At 56.5% G+C, this 12,459-nt stretch overlaps 2 protein-coding genes across 2 annotated transcripts in view; one reads left to right on the forward strand and one right to left on the reverse strand.

Moving 5' to 3' along the window:
• Window positions 1–12,459, reverse strand: part of LOC135174397 (zinc finger protein 271-like) — a 217,439-nt gene that overhangs the window by 99,613 nt on the left and 105,367 nt on the right. The window lies entirely within an intron of this gene.
• The window catches only part of LOC135174396 (zinc finger protein 850-like), a 393,382-nt gene continuing 383,723 nt past the window's right edge, over window positions 2,801–12,459 (forward strand). The window contains 1 exon segment of the mRNA XM_064141675.1: window positions 2,801–2,951. The gene's annotated coding sequence lies outside the window, so the exon portion shown is untranslated.

Below are 12,459 nucleotides of genomic sequence, written 5' to 3' on the forward strand. Positions count from 1 at the left end.
GGAGGTCACTGCTGCCTCAGGAGCTGAGAGAGCAGCAGCAGGAAGAGGGCAGCAAAGAGTGTGGGGGGGTCTCTTCTTGCTGCAGCAGCTGAAGGGCAGCCCTGACTCCTGCCTGGGCTCTGTGCTTTTGGGCTGCCAGCTGCCAGCGTCCCCAGCAGGCAGCAGAAGGCTTGTGGTGGGCAAGGCACTTGTGTGAGTCCTGCCCCTAAGCACCTGGTGGCCCCTGCAGGAAGAGGCTTGGGGCTGGGTTGTCACCTCCCTGCCCCCTGAGTGCCTGAGGGGACAGCAGAAACTCTCAGAAACTCAGCAGAAACTCTCAGAAACTGAGAGGCAGCAGCAGGGAGGGGCCTTGGGTGTTGGTTTGGAGCTGGAGGTTCTGCTCTGTGCTGTCCCCAGTCAAAAGGCACTGCAGGCTCTGGCAGGGACCACTGCAGGCAGTGAAGAAGGCCAAGTGCAGCTGGGCTGTGGCAGCAGGAGTGTGGCCACCCAGACATGGGGGTTGTCCTCCCCTGCACTCAGCATAGCTGTGGCCACATCTGCATTGGTGATGTCTGCTGTGTGCTTCCTTGGTCTGGAGGCAGGAGGAGGAACTGGAGAGGTTGTGGAGAAGATCTGCCAGGATGGGCTTTGGAGGCTCTCTCTGGAAGCTGCAGGCTCAGGAGTGCTGTGCTGCTGCCTCAAGGCTGCTTTGAGCTGCTGGAGCTTTGCTTGGCTGTGGGCAGAGAAGGAAGCCTTCAGGAAGTGCAGCTTGGAAGGGTCAGCCTGGGGCTGAGGACAGAGAAATGTCACTCAGAGGGTAGAGCTGTGGTGCAAGAGGGGAGCCAGGAGTGTGGGCAGCCCATGCCCAGCTGTGAGCACCAAGGCAACTCCAGCGAGGGTGGAGAGCCCTGAGGGAAGGAGTGGAGATGTCAGGGTGAGAGCTGGCTGGGGAAGCAAGATGGGAGTCAGCAGTGTCACAAATAGAAGGCCTAAACCCACGCCCATGCCAAATAAGGCTGTTACTAGAGTCCCAGGACCCAAGCACTGCACAGGCCTGGGTGCACAGGGAGGCTCTGCTCTGCCCTAACGCACACTGCTTGTGTCCAATCTCCTCTCTTTAGATCCTGTTCTAATACAGATCCATTGCTCACCCTCAGAACAGGTTGGGTTTTCCTCAGCAGGCCCAAGAGTGGGAGGTATCTCTTCAGTGCAGGTCTCTTTGTACACGGTGGTCCCTCTGGTGGTCTTCAGAGGTGAAGGAAGAGGTCTTCCTCAAGTGACCTTTCCATGAACTCGAAGCCAGCAGTGGCCTTTGTATGGCTCTTCCTCTGCTCATGCCAAAGGCTCTCTCCCTCACCTGCTTTCCTCCCCCATCAGCACCTCTGGTTTCTAATTCTTCATTGCTCTGGTTCCTTAAGCTAAGTGCACACTTCTGTGGTGGTGCAAGGAGGAGTGCAGCTCCACTCAAATTCCCCCTCCCCCCTCTCTGTGGCCTCCTGCCACAAATCCATCAGATCAAAGATATATTTCTCACAGTCCCCTGTTTTCTTTTTGCTCAGATTGATTCCTGTCTTGGCTTCAAATCTGCCCATTGCTTGCTCTAGAGAGTTCAACTCTCCCTCTTTTATCCTTTCTTTTGAGGCCTGAACACTCATTACAGCTGGGGTTGGGTTCTCTCTTCTGGGTTATGGGGCACAAGGGCTACCTGCATCCCTTGCACAACCATCGCCATCAGTCTGACAAAACATGGCATGGGACAGGGTACAACTAACACCACAAGCAGCACTCCCCCTCCCACTGAAGCCAATTCAGGAAACCAATCCCTTGCCCCCAGGTTATTCCACCAGCTCCCTAAGTTTACTCCATCCCAGGTCTGTCCTGGGACGTGAGCAGTTCTCTGCATCTCTTTCACCAGCTCGTTAGCAGCATTTCCTTCATCATCTGTTCCCAGGCAGCAGTTGGTTGGGTTGAATTTCCCACACAGCCCCTCCATGAGCTAGGAAATAGTCTAATGCTGATCTGGTTTGATCTGTTGCAGTTCTCATTTGGGTACTTTGCTTCGCTACCAGCTTCAAAGCATCTCCAGTTTTTATGGATCTCAGACAGGAAGGGGGAGCAGACTAAACAACCTGGCAGTGCTCAGACCCACTCCTGGGAGGGGTCAAGACACCCTGGAGTCAGGTTCAAGACCACTCCTCCCAGGAGGGTTAACCCTGTACAGATAGTAACAAGCAGACATGGTCTTGGCTGGCAGCAGGGCACAGGCTGGGCCCCAGCAGGACAGGACAGGCTGTGGCTGGCAGGGGCCCAGCTTGCCCTCAGCACCCCAGTGAGCCTCTGGTCCTTTGGGGTGCCAGGGGGTGCCTGAAGGTGCCAGGGAGGCACTTGGAGGTCTGAGGCTGCTGTTGTGGCTTTCCTGGGGGCATTTTGGGCTGGGCCTTGGCTCCTCCTGCTTGTGCCAGGGTCCAGTGTGGGCTGCCCGCGGCGGGGCACAGGGGGTCAGGGGAGGCTGTTTGGGGGTTCAGGGCTTCAGCCCTCCCCCTAGTGCCAGTGCCTGCAGCTGGCAGTGCTGGGCCAGCAGCCAGGGGTGCTCCTGCCTGAGCCCCTGGGCCTGGCCCCACAGTGCCTGCTCCTCGTGCTGGGCCTTCTGCAGAGCTGTGCAGAGAGGTTGCGGAGGTGTCAGAACCCCCCAGAGCCACAGCCCCCCCCGAGCCCCACAGCCTCCCCCCTGGGCAGCCTGAGCCCAGGGCTCCCTCCCGCCCCTCCGGCGCCGAGCGCAAGGGGGCGCAGGTGCGGCAAGGCCCCGCCCAGCGCTGGCAGCCAGAGCCAATGGGAGGCGTGGGCAGAGCGGCCCCGCCCCCAAGGGCGCTGTGGGCTCCGGCCCCAGGGGCGTGAGCGCCATTTTGGCTGGTGCTGGGCAGCGTCGTGGGAGCGCTGGAGCAGAGGCTGTGGTGTGCGCGGGCAGCGCTGCGGTGAGAGAGCTGCGGGAGCGTGAGGGGTGGCGGGGGAGAGGAGCCGGGAGGGGCTGCGGGGCCTGGGGGAGCCGAGAGTGGCACCGGGAGGGGCTGCGGGGCCTGGGGGAGCCGAGAGTGGCACCGGGAGGGGCTGTGGGGCCTGGGGGAGCCGAGAGTGGCACCGGGAGGGGCTGCGGGGCCTGGGGGAGCCGAGAGTGGCACCGGGAGGGGCTGAGGGCGGCGGGAGCGGAGCGGGGCTGGGGCTGTGTGGGTCGGGCGTGGGTGAGAGGAGCGGGGCTGGGGCCGGGAGGGGCTGAGGGCGGCGGGAGCGGAGCGGGGCTGGGGCTGTGTGGGTCGGGCGTGGGTGAGAGGAGCGGGGCTGGGGCCGGGAGGGGCTGTGGGCGGCGGGAGCGGAGCGGGGCTGGGGCTGTGTGGGTCGGGCGTGGGTGAGAGGAGCGGGGCTGGGGCCGGGAGGGGCTGAGGGCGGCGGGAGCGGAGCGGGGCTGGGGCTGTGTGGGTCGGGCGTGGGTGAGAGGAGCGGGGCTGGGGCCGGGAGGGGCTGAGGGCGGCGGGAGCGGAGGCGGAAGTGTGTGGCAGGGCCCCGGGGCGGCGCGGGGCAGGGCGGGAGTTGGCGTTGGGGTGGGGCCGGCGCCATGGTGTGTGTGGTGCGGGGCAGGGGCAGGGCTGGGCGGGAGGGGCTGAGGCTGTGTGGGCAGGGAGGTTGTGGCGAGAGCTGTGCGGAGGTTCTGTGGAGCTGTGGGGAGTTTGTGCGAGGCTGTGAGGAGCTGGGGAGAGCTTTTGGCGCTTTGTGTTGCGGCTGTGTGCGGGGCTGAGGAGGCGCAGAGTGGTGCGAGTGTGTGTGAGGCTCCGGGCGAGAGGTTTGGGTGCGTGGTGAGGGGGTTTGGGCAGCGGCAGGGGCTTGGAAGGGCTTCTGCGGAGGGTTTGGTCAGCTGCAGGCGTTGGCAGCAGCTGGTGAGGCTTTGTGAGGCAGTGGTGAGGCTCGGGAGGGGTTTGTGAAGGCTGCTGGAGAGTGGCAGAGGCAGAAGCTGTGTGAGAGCTGTGCACAATCAGTGTGCAGGCGTTGGGCAGGGCCTGGAGTGAGGCTTTGGAGGGGATTTTGGTTCTTTCTGGTCACTTTCAGTGACTTCTGAAGCTCTTCTGAAGATTTCCAGGTCTATTTCTGATATTTTTCAAAGATGTTTTCATGATTTTGAGTCCTTTGAAATGTTTCAAAGATTTTTTTGCTTTGTTTTATAATATTTTTTTCTTAAATATTTTCTAGCCTTTTTAATGATTTTTTGAAGATATTTTAAACATTTCCAGGCATTTTTAAATGATTTTTTCAGCTCTTTTGTCCAGTTTCAGGCTTTTTTTTTTTTTAATGCCTTTTGCAGCTGTTGTGGTCATGTTCAGCCCTTTTCGGTGATGTTTGGAGAGGTTTTGATGGTGTTGAAGTAATTTGTACAAAGCAGTTTGAGTGCCATAAAACTGCTGAAAACCTTCAAGCGTCAGAAAGGAGATTTTAAAGCCTCTTTGGGTTGTTTTATGAAGTCCTAAGGCTTTTGGAGCTTTTGAATGAGTTTGTGAGGGGGTGTGAGAGCTGTACAGAGATGTTGATGGCTTCTAGGGCAGTTTGAGACCTGTCTGAGTGCATTTGGTGAAGAGTGCCAAACAGATGAATGAGCCTGGAGAGTCTCTCTTGAGCATTACTTTGTGTGACTTGTGGAGAGCTGCTGAAGAGGTTGGAATGAGATGTGAAGAATTGTGGATCAGCTCTGAAGGGATTTGTTGCCGTTTGAGGAAGTCGTGTGAGGTTTGAGAGGTTTGTGATGAGGTTTGAGAGGCCTTGAAGACATTTAAAGAGATGTTGATGATTTCCAGTGCAGTTTTAAGGCTGTTCCAGCCTTTGTGAGGGCTGTGGAAGGCTTAAGGAGACCAAAAAAGTCCTTGAAGTCTCTACTGAAGGAGTTGGAAGAGTTGCAGAAAGGTTTTAATAACTTCTGGTGAGTTTTCTAAGCTGTTTTGGTGATTTTCAGGCCTGTTGGAAGAGTTTGTCAAAGGCAGAACTCAGGCAGGTCTCTGCAGTGCTGTTGAGAGAGTTGAATGCATCCTGAGGTGTATTTAGGAGCTGGGAGGAGTTTTGAAGCTGTTAATGAGGCTTTAGAGGCCTTTAGGAGTTGTGAAGAGCTGTGGCTCTGGCCAGCAGCTGAAGTTGATCTCTTTGCTGCGTTCCATTGTCCCCAGCCTGCTTCTTCCTGGCTCCTTTGCTGTTGCTCAGCTTGACCTGTACAGTTTGTGCCCTTTGGCTCCATTGCTGTAATGGTTTGTGCTGGAAGTGCCCTTAAATGTCACCCAGTTGCAACTGTCTGCCATGTGCAGGGCCACCTGCCAGCAGCCCAGATTGCTGAAGGCCTCACCCACTGTGGGCTTGAAGACCTCTCGGCAGGAAACTCCCAACCTCCCAGGGCAGGCTGCTGCAGTGTGTTCCCAGGCTGACTGTGTGGAATTTCTTCCTAGTGTCCAGTCTGGGTCTTCCCTCTTGCAGCCTCAATCCGTTCTGCATTATCCTACCACTCCAGGCCCTTGTGCAAGGTCCCTGCCCAGTTTTCTTGCAGACCCTTTCATGTCCTTTTGTTCCAGGTGAAGCTGCTTCTGGAAGGATTGTTCTGGGTTTAAGAAGTGGGCTGTGTGCAACTGCCAAGTGCAGTCCTCCTGGGGCCAGGGAGTGCAGGAGGTGGACCAGGAAGTGTCACATGTGGTATTTCATTGCCATAATCCTGCATGCACTGCCCCTACAAACTGGCTGCACTCTCAGTTTTCTTCTGCCTGACTCTCTGCCTTGGCAGTGTGGACCTCATCTGTGCTCTGTGCAGGAGGTTTGCAGTCTGCCTTTGGCCTTGTCTGAGCTCATTTTGTGCTGCTTCAATTTGTTTTGTTGTGGGGGAGATAGAGAGGAGTGGTGGGGAGGGGTCATGAAGGCCTGGGGTTTGTCCTGATTTGGAGGGAGGTTTTGGAGAGCTTTGTCCTGAGAAGGTGTTTGGAGAACTGTGTCTGAGGTGGACTATGTCTGGGAAGCTTTGGGCTGAGGAGGTCTGTTGGAGAGTGGTGTCCAAGGCAGACTCTGGCCTTGTGTATCTCAGCTGCTGTTGTAGTGCTCTGTGCAGTTGCTCCTAAGAGTTGCCTTTGCACTGCCAATGGTTTCCAGCCTGGTGTGGAGAGTTTGTGTTTAGCTGCTTTGAGAGGGGCTGAGGAGCCTCTGTGTGCTCTTGCAGGCAGAAGTGGAGAGCTGAAAGGGTTTAGCTTTTGCCAAGCTGGTGGCACAGGAATCCCTAGCAATAAAAGCTGTCCTCTGCCTTGGGCTGCATCTCTGGAGTTGGTGTTTTTGGTGTGTGAAGCATGAGGGTTGTGGAGCTTGCTGCTGCTGTTGGAGTTGTTAGAATGAGAGCATAGTTTGGTGTGGCCAAAGGCTTGAAGCTGGCAGAGTGGAGCTGGTGGGTTGAGCAGTGGCAGGTGAGCACTGAGGCCTGTCCCTGAGCATGAGAGCTGCAGAGCTGTTGAGGAGCTGCAGGGTGAGGGAGTGCAGCAGTAGCCTGGGCAGGCTGTTGCAGGGCTTGATGGTGCAGTTTGTGTTTGGTGCAGGACTTGGCCAGATGGCATCGTGTTGGAAGGGCCCCTCAGAGGTGATCTTGTGCACCCCTTGGCAGTGAGCAGGGCCAGGTGCAGCTCTAGCAGACAGCCGAGGAGCACATGAGCTGTGATGTGTACTGTGTGCAGGGCTGGAGCCTTCAGCACCTGCCTGGGCAGGCTGTTGCAGAGTGTCAGCAGGCTCCTTGTGCAGAACTTGCTCCTGCTGTGCAGCCTAACTCTGCCCTGCTCCAGTTGGAATGCACTGCCTGATGTCCTATCCCCACAGGCCCCTGTGCACAGTCCCTGCCCAGCCTGCCTGTAAGTGCCCTTGAGAAGTTGAGATGCAGGCTGCAAGGAGAGCCCAGAGCTGCTTTTGTGCAGGCTGAGCAGCTGCAGCTCTCTCAGCCTGTCTCTGTAGGAGAGGTGCTGGTGGTGAGTCAGAGACAGTCCCCCCCTGTGCTGGGCTTTGTTTCCCCTGTGTGTGCCAGGCTGAGAAAGTTGTTGCTGTGCTCCAGAGTGTCTGAGGTGTGCAGGCAGAGGTCGTGGAGTGCTTTCTGAGCAGGCTGAGATCTTGTCCCCAGCTGAGAAGTCAAATGCTGTGTTCAGTGCCTCTGCTGCAGTGGCTTTGTGCTGAGCTTTCCAGTGCTGAGCATCTCTCTTCTGAGCCTTGCTGTGTGCAGCTGGGAGCTGAGGGCAGTTGAATGGAGGCAGGAGGGATGGTCCTGAGCACTGGGAGAAGAGGGAGTTGCTGAAAGCTGCTGAGGAGTGTGAGCTGGTCCCTTCTGCTGTGATGGTAGCCACTGGTGTTGGAGAGAGCTTTGTTCTTGGAGTGTGCTCTGGTGGTGTGCATGAGTGGTGGTCTGGGTCTGTGCAAAGGGAGCTGCCAGATGCTTGTCCATGTGAGGCCTGTTGTTGTGGGTGTTGTGTGTCCTGTGTTTGATGCTGGAGTCAGGGAATGGTTTGGCTTGGAGGGGACCTGAGGGATCCTCTAGTTGTGGGCAGGGCAACCTTGCACTGGAGCAGTCTGCTTGAGGCCTTATGTGGCCTGGCCTTGGAGCCCTGGAGGGAGTGTGTCAGGCACATGTGGAGTGATTTGTGTCAGGAAGGTGTGAGTTGAGCTGGCAGCTGTGGGCAGGAGGAAGATTGCCCTGTCTGCAGTAGGCTCTTTGTGCATGTTAGGCTGAGCCCTGCTGGGGATTTCCAGTGGTGTGTGTGGAGGCATTTGTGTGTTTGGGTTTGATGTGCTTCCAGCTGAGGGAGCCTGCAGAGTGTTTTCTGGTGCAGTTGCTGTAGAGCAGCAAGCAAGGCCCCAGGCAAAGCCCCAACAGGCTGTTAAAGCTGAGCCTGAGTGCATTTCCCTGCTGCAGCAGGCAGGAGGCAGCCATGTGCAGAGTGGGTGTCTGGGAGTTGTTAGGCTCCATCTCCTTAGGCAGAAAGATTTGCTGACAGCTTTTAGGCTTCTGTTCAGTTCCTCTCAAGGTTTCCTGCCCACAAAGAGAGTGAGGTCAGGTGGAGCCTTTGCTGTTTGCCTGCAGGCTGATAGCTGTGCAGAGCTTTTGTCCCCTGTGCTGTCAGGAGCACTGTGCCCTGCTGCTGTTGGTGTGGAGATGGAGAAATGGTGTGTGGAAGAAGAGCAGGGAGCATTGAGAGCAGGATGAGATGTCCAGAGTGTGCTTGTGGCTGAGGCCTTGTTTTTGATTTGAGTGCAGTGTTTGATTGGAGTGGGGTCAGGCTGTCCTGAGTGGTTTTGTTTGCAAGAAGTTGTGAGGTTTCCTTGGAGGAGCTTGAGAAGCAGAGCAAGAAATTGGAGCTGTGCTCTTTGCTGCCTGCTGAGCTGTCAAAGGCAGGAAATGATTGGTGAAAGTGGCTGCAGCAATTGCAGTGGTGTGCAAGGCTGAGCAGTGGTGTGGGCATCTGGCCCAGGGCAGGATTGTGCCCCTGTCGTGGGCTCTGGTGAGGCCGCAGGGTGAATGCTGGGGTCAGTGTCGAGGCAGTGAGTGGAAGAAGGTCGTTGAGGGCCTGGAGCAGGTGCAGAGAAGGGCAAGAAAGCTGTGTAAGGGTGTGGAGGGCAGGGCTGTGGAGGAGCATCTGAGGTAGCTGAGGGTATTGAGTGTGGAGAAGAGGAGGCTGAGGGGAGAGCTGATTGCCCTGTCCCTGAGAGGAGGTTGCAGTGAGGTGAGGTTGGTCTCTTCTTGCCAGTGTCAGGGAGAGGAACTGGCCTGGAAGTGTGGCAGGGGAGGCTTAGGTTGGAGATGAGGGAGAATTTCTTTACAGCAAGAGTGTTGAGGGACTGGAACAGGGTGCCCAGGAAGGTGGTGGATTCCCCAGCGCTGGAGGTGTTGAGGGCCAGTTTGGATGAGGCTTTGAGCAGCCTGGTCTGGTAGCAGGTGTCCCTGGCTATGGCAGGGGTTTGGAGCTCTCTGAGCTTTGGGTTCCCTTGCAGCCCAAACAATTCTGTGAATGCTTGGATCTGGACACTGAGCAGAAGTTCAGTGGAGTGAAACTGTAAATAAGCAATGTTGGAGAGCTGGGTGAGAGCTGTGTTAGGGCTGGGTTGGAGCTTGGCCCCTGCCTTGAAGGTAAAATTGGAGCTTTTATCAGATTGGAAGTTGCAGGAGAGTTGTTTTGGCCTGCAGCTGTGCCTTAGAGTTTGTGATGCTCAAGGGGCAGCTGTGAAGTAGCTGCTGCAGGAACTGAGCTGAACTGGAAGGCTGCAGTGCAGAAGGAAAAATTTCTGCCTCACAGTCAGGCCCTGGAATCATCTCCCAAGGGCAGTGTTGGATTCCCCTGGCCTGGGCAGATTTAAGAGTGCTCTTGTGAGGGGCTGGTCCAGCTGATGGCAAGTGCAGTGTCAGCTGGCAAGGTTGGAGCAGAAGGTCCTTGGGGTCCCTTCCAGGCTGGCCTTCTGTGGGCACAGAGCTGTGCTGGACATGCTGAGGGCAGCTGCAAAGCTGTTGAAGCCTTTGTGCAGAGTGCCAAAGACATGAGTGAGCCTGGAAAGTGACTGCAGAGTTCCCTGCTGAGAGCTTTTCCGAGCTGCCCAAGCATTTGTGTGAGTTTCTGCTGAGCTGGGAAGGGATTTGGGTTGTTTTTCCAGGCAGTTGGAAAGCTTTTTAAGCATTCTTCTTGTTCTGCTCCTCCTTGGCCTTGGCTCAGAGGCTGTCACAGGCTCAGAGGATGTTAGGGGTTGGAAGGGACCCAAAGAGATCATGGAGTCCAATCCCCCTGGCAGAGCAGGACAATCCTGTCTGACACAGATCACAGAGGAACACATCTAGAGAGGCCTTGAAAGTCTCCAGAGAAGGAGAGCCCAGGACCTCTGTGGGCAGGCCTGTCCAGTGCTCTGTGACCCTAAGAGTAAAGAAGTTCCCCCTTGTGTTGAGGCAGAGCCTCCTGTGCTGCAGCTTACACCCATTGCTCCTTGTGCTGTCCCAGGGAGCAGTGAGCAGAGCCTGTCCCCCCCATCCTGGCAGCCTCCAGATACTTATTTATCCAATCCCCTCTCAGTCTTCTTTTCTCCAGACTAAGCAGCCCCAGATCCCTCAGCCTCTCCTCACAGGCCATGCCCTCCAGTCCCCTCATCATCCTCGTAGCTCTCCCTTGGGCTCTAACCAGCAGATCCCTGTCCCTCTTCAACTGGGGAGCCCAAAACTGAACACAATATTCAAGATGAGGTCTCAGCAGGACAGAGTAGAGGTGGAGGAGAACCTCCCTTGATCTGCTGGACACACTCTGCCTAATCCACCCCAGGATGCCATTGTCCTTCTTGGCCAGCAGGGCACATTGCTGTGCCATGGGTAACTTGTTAGCCACCAGGACCCCCAGGTCCCTCTCCTTGGGGCTGCTGTCCAGCAGATCACCTCCCAGCCTGGACTGGTGCAGTTTGTTATTCCTCCCCAGATGCAGGACTCTGCCCTTGTCCTTGTTGAACTTCACCTGGTTCCTCTGTGCCCAGCTCTCAGTCTGCCCAGGTCTCTCTGGAGGGCAGCACAGCCTGCAGCTGTCTCAGCCAAGCCTCCCAGCTTGGTGTCAGCAGCAAACTTGCTGAGCAGCCTCTGTCTGTCTGTGCCCTCATCAGTGTCATTGATGAAGATGTTGAACAGGACTGTCCCCAGCACTGATCCCTGTGGGACACCACTGGTCACAGCTCTCCAGCTGGACCTGGCACCATTGCTCAGCACCCTCTGAACTCTGTCTTGCAACCAGTTCCTAACCCACCTCACTGCCTGCTCTTCCATCCCACACTGCCTCAGCTTGCTCACTAAAATGTCATGGGAGATGGTGTCAAAGGCCTTGCTAAGGCCAAGGCAGACTCCATCCACTGCTCTCCCTGAATCTACTCATTCAGTGATGGCATCCTAAAATGCTCTGAGGTTAGTGAAGCATGACTGCCCCTTGGTAAATCCATGCTGACTACTCCTGATAAGCTTCTTCTCTCTCAAGTGCCTTGAGATGCCCTCCAGCAGGAGCTGCTCCATCATTTTTGCAGGGCTGGAGGTGAGGCTGCCTGGTCTGTAGTTCCCTGGAACCTCTTTCTTGCCCTTTTTGAGGCCTGCAGTGCCATTGGCTCTGCTGCAGCCCTCAGGCACCTCTCCTGTCTGCCCTGATTTGGCAATGACGATGGAGAGTGGCAGAGCAATAGCATCAGGCAGTTGTCTCAGCACCCTTGGGTGCATCTCATCAGGGCCCTTGGACTTGTGAATGTTTATTTTGTATAACTGATCCCTATGCCAGTGTGCACTGACCAGTGAGGGGCAGTCCTTCCTGCAGGCTTCCTCTCCTTCATCCAGACTCTGGAGTCCATAGGAGAGTTCAGCCTGAGGTGTAAAGAGTGGAGCCCAGAAGGCATTCAGCAGCTCTGTCCTCTCTGCACCCTCAGTTCTCAGGCTGCCTCCTGGTCCAGCACTGCCCCCACACCTTCCCTGTTCTTCCTTTTCCTGCTGATGGATTTGAAGAAGCCTTTCTTGTTCTGTTTTCCTTCCTTTGCCAGCTTCAGTTGCAAGAGGGCTTTGGCCTTCCTTGCTGCTTTGCTGCACAGCCCAAGGCAGGCCTGTAGGAAAGCAGTCCTCCTGCAGCTGCTCTGTTTCCTCCTCTGCCTCTCCCTGGAGGCTGCCTTTAGAAGCATGGAACCGTAGAATGGTTTGGGTTGGAAGGGACCTGCAGAGGTCATTGAGTCCAAGCCCCTGCAGTCAGCAGGGACATCCTGCACTAGATCAGTCTGCCCAAAGCCCTGTTGAGCCTCACCTTGAATACCTCCACGGATGGGGCCTCAACTTCCCTCCCTGGGCACCCTGCAGTGTTGCAGCAGCCTCCTGGTGCAGAATTTGTTGCTGCCATCCAATCTCCATCTGCTCTGCTCTGCAGCTACTGCCCTCCTGCTGTCCCTGCAGGCCTTTGGGAGCAGTCTCTTTGCAGCCTTCTTGTAGCCCCATTAGGCCCTGGAAGGTCACTCTTAGGTCTGCCTGGAGCCTTCTTTTCTGAACACCCTCATCTCCCTCAGCCTGTCCTCAGTGCTGAGCTCTTCCAAGCCCCTGATCATTCTCATGGCCTCCTCTGGACCCTGTCCATCAGGTCCATGTCCTTGCTGTGTTGAGGGCTCGAGGGCTGGATGCAGCAGTGCAGGTGAGCTGTCAGCAGAGCACTGTGTCAGAGTCTGCTCTCTGCTGTTGTTGCAGCCCAGGCTGCCATTGTCCTTGCGTGCTGCAGGCTCACACTGCCTGCTCCTGTCCAGCTCCTTGTCCCCCAGCACCCCAAGTCCTTTTCTTCAGGCCTGCTTTTTGTTGGCTCCTCCTCGAGGCTATGCTGATTGTGAGGCTTGTTGCAGCCCAGGTGCAGGAGCCTGCACTTGCTGTTGTTGAAGCTCAGGAGGTTCCCCTGGGCCACCCCTGCAGCTTGCCCA

The sequence above is a fragment of the Pogoniulus pusillus genome, unplaced genomic scaffold (genome assembly GCF_015220805.1).
Source record: "Pogoniulus pusillus isolate bPogPus1 unplaced genomic scaffold, bPogPus1.pri scaffold_63_arrow_ctg1, whole genome shotgun sequence".
Lineage (NCBI taxonomy): Eukaryota > Metazoa > Chordata > Aves > Piciformes > Lybiidae > Pogoniulus > Pogoniulus pusillus.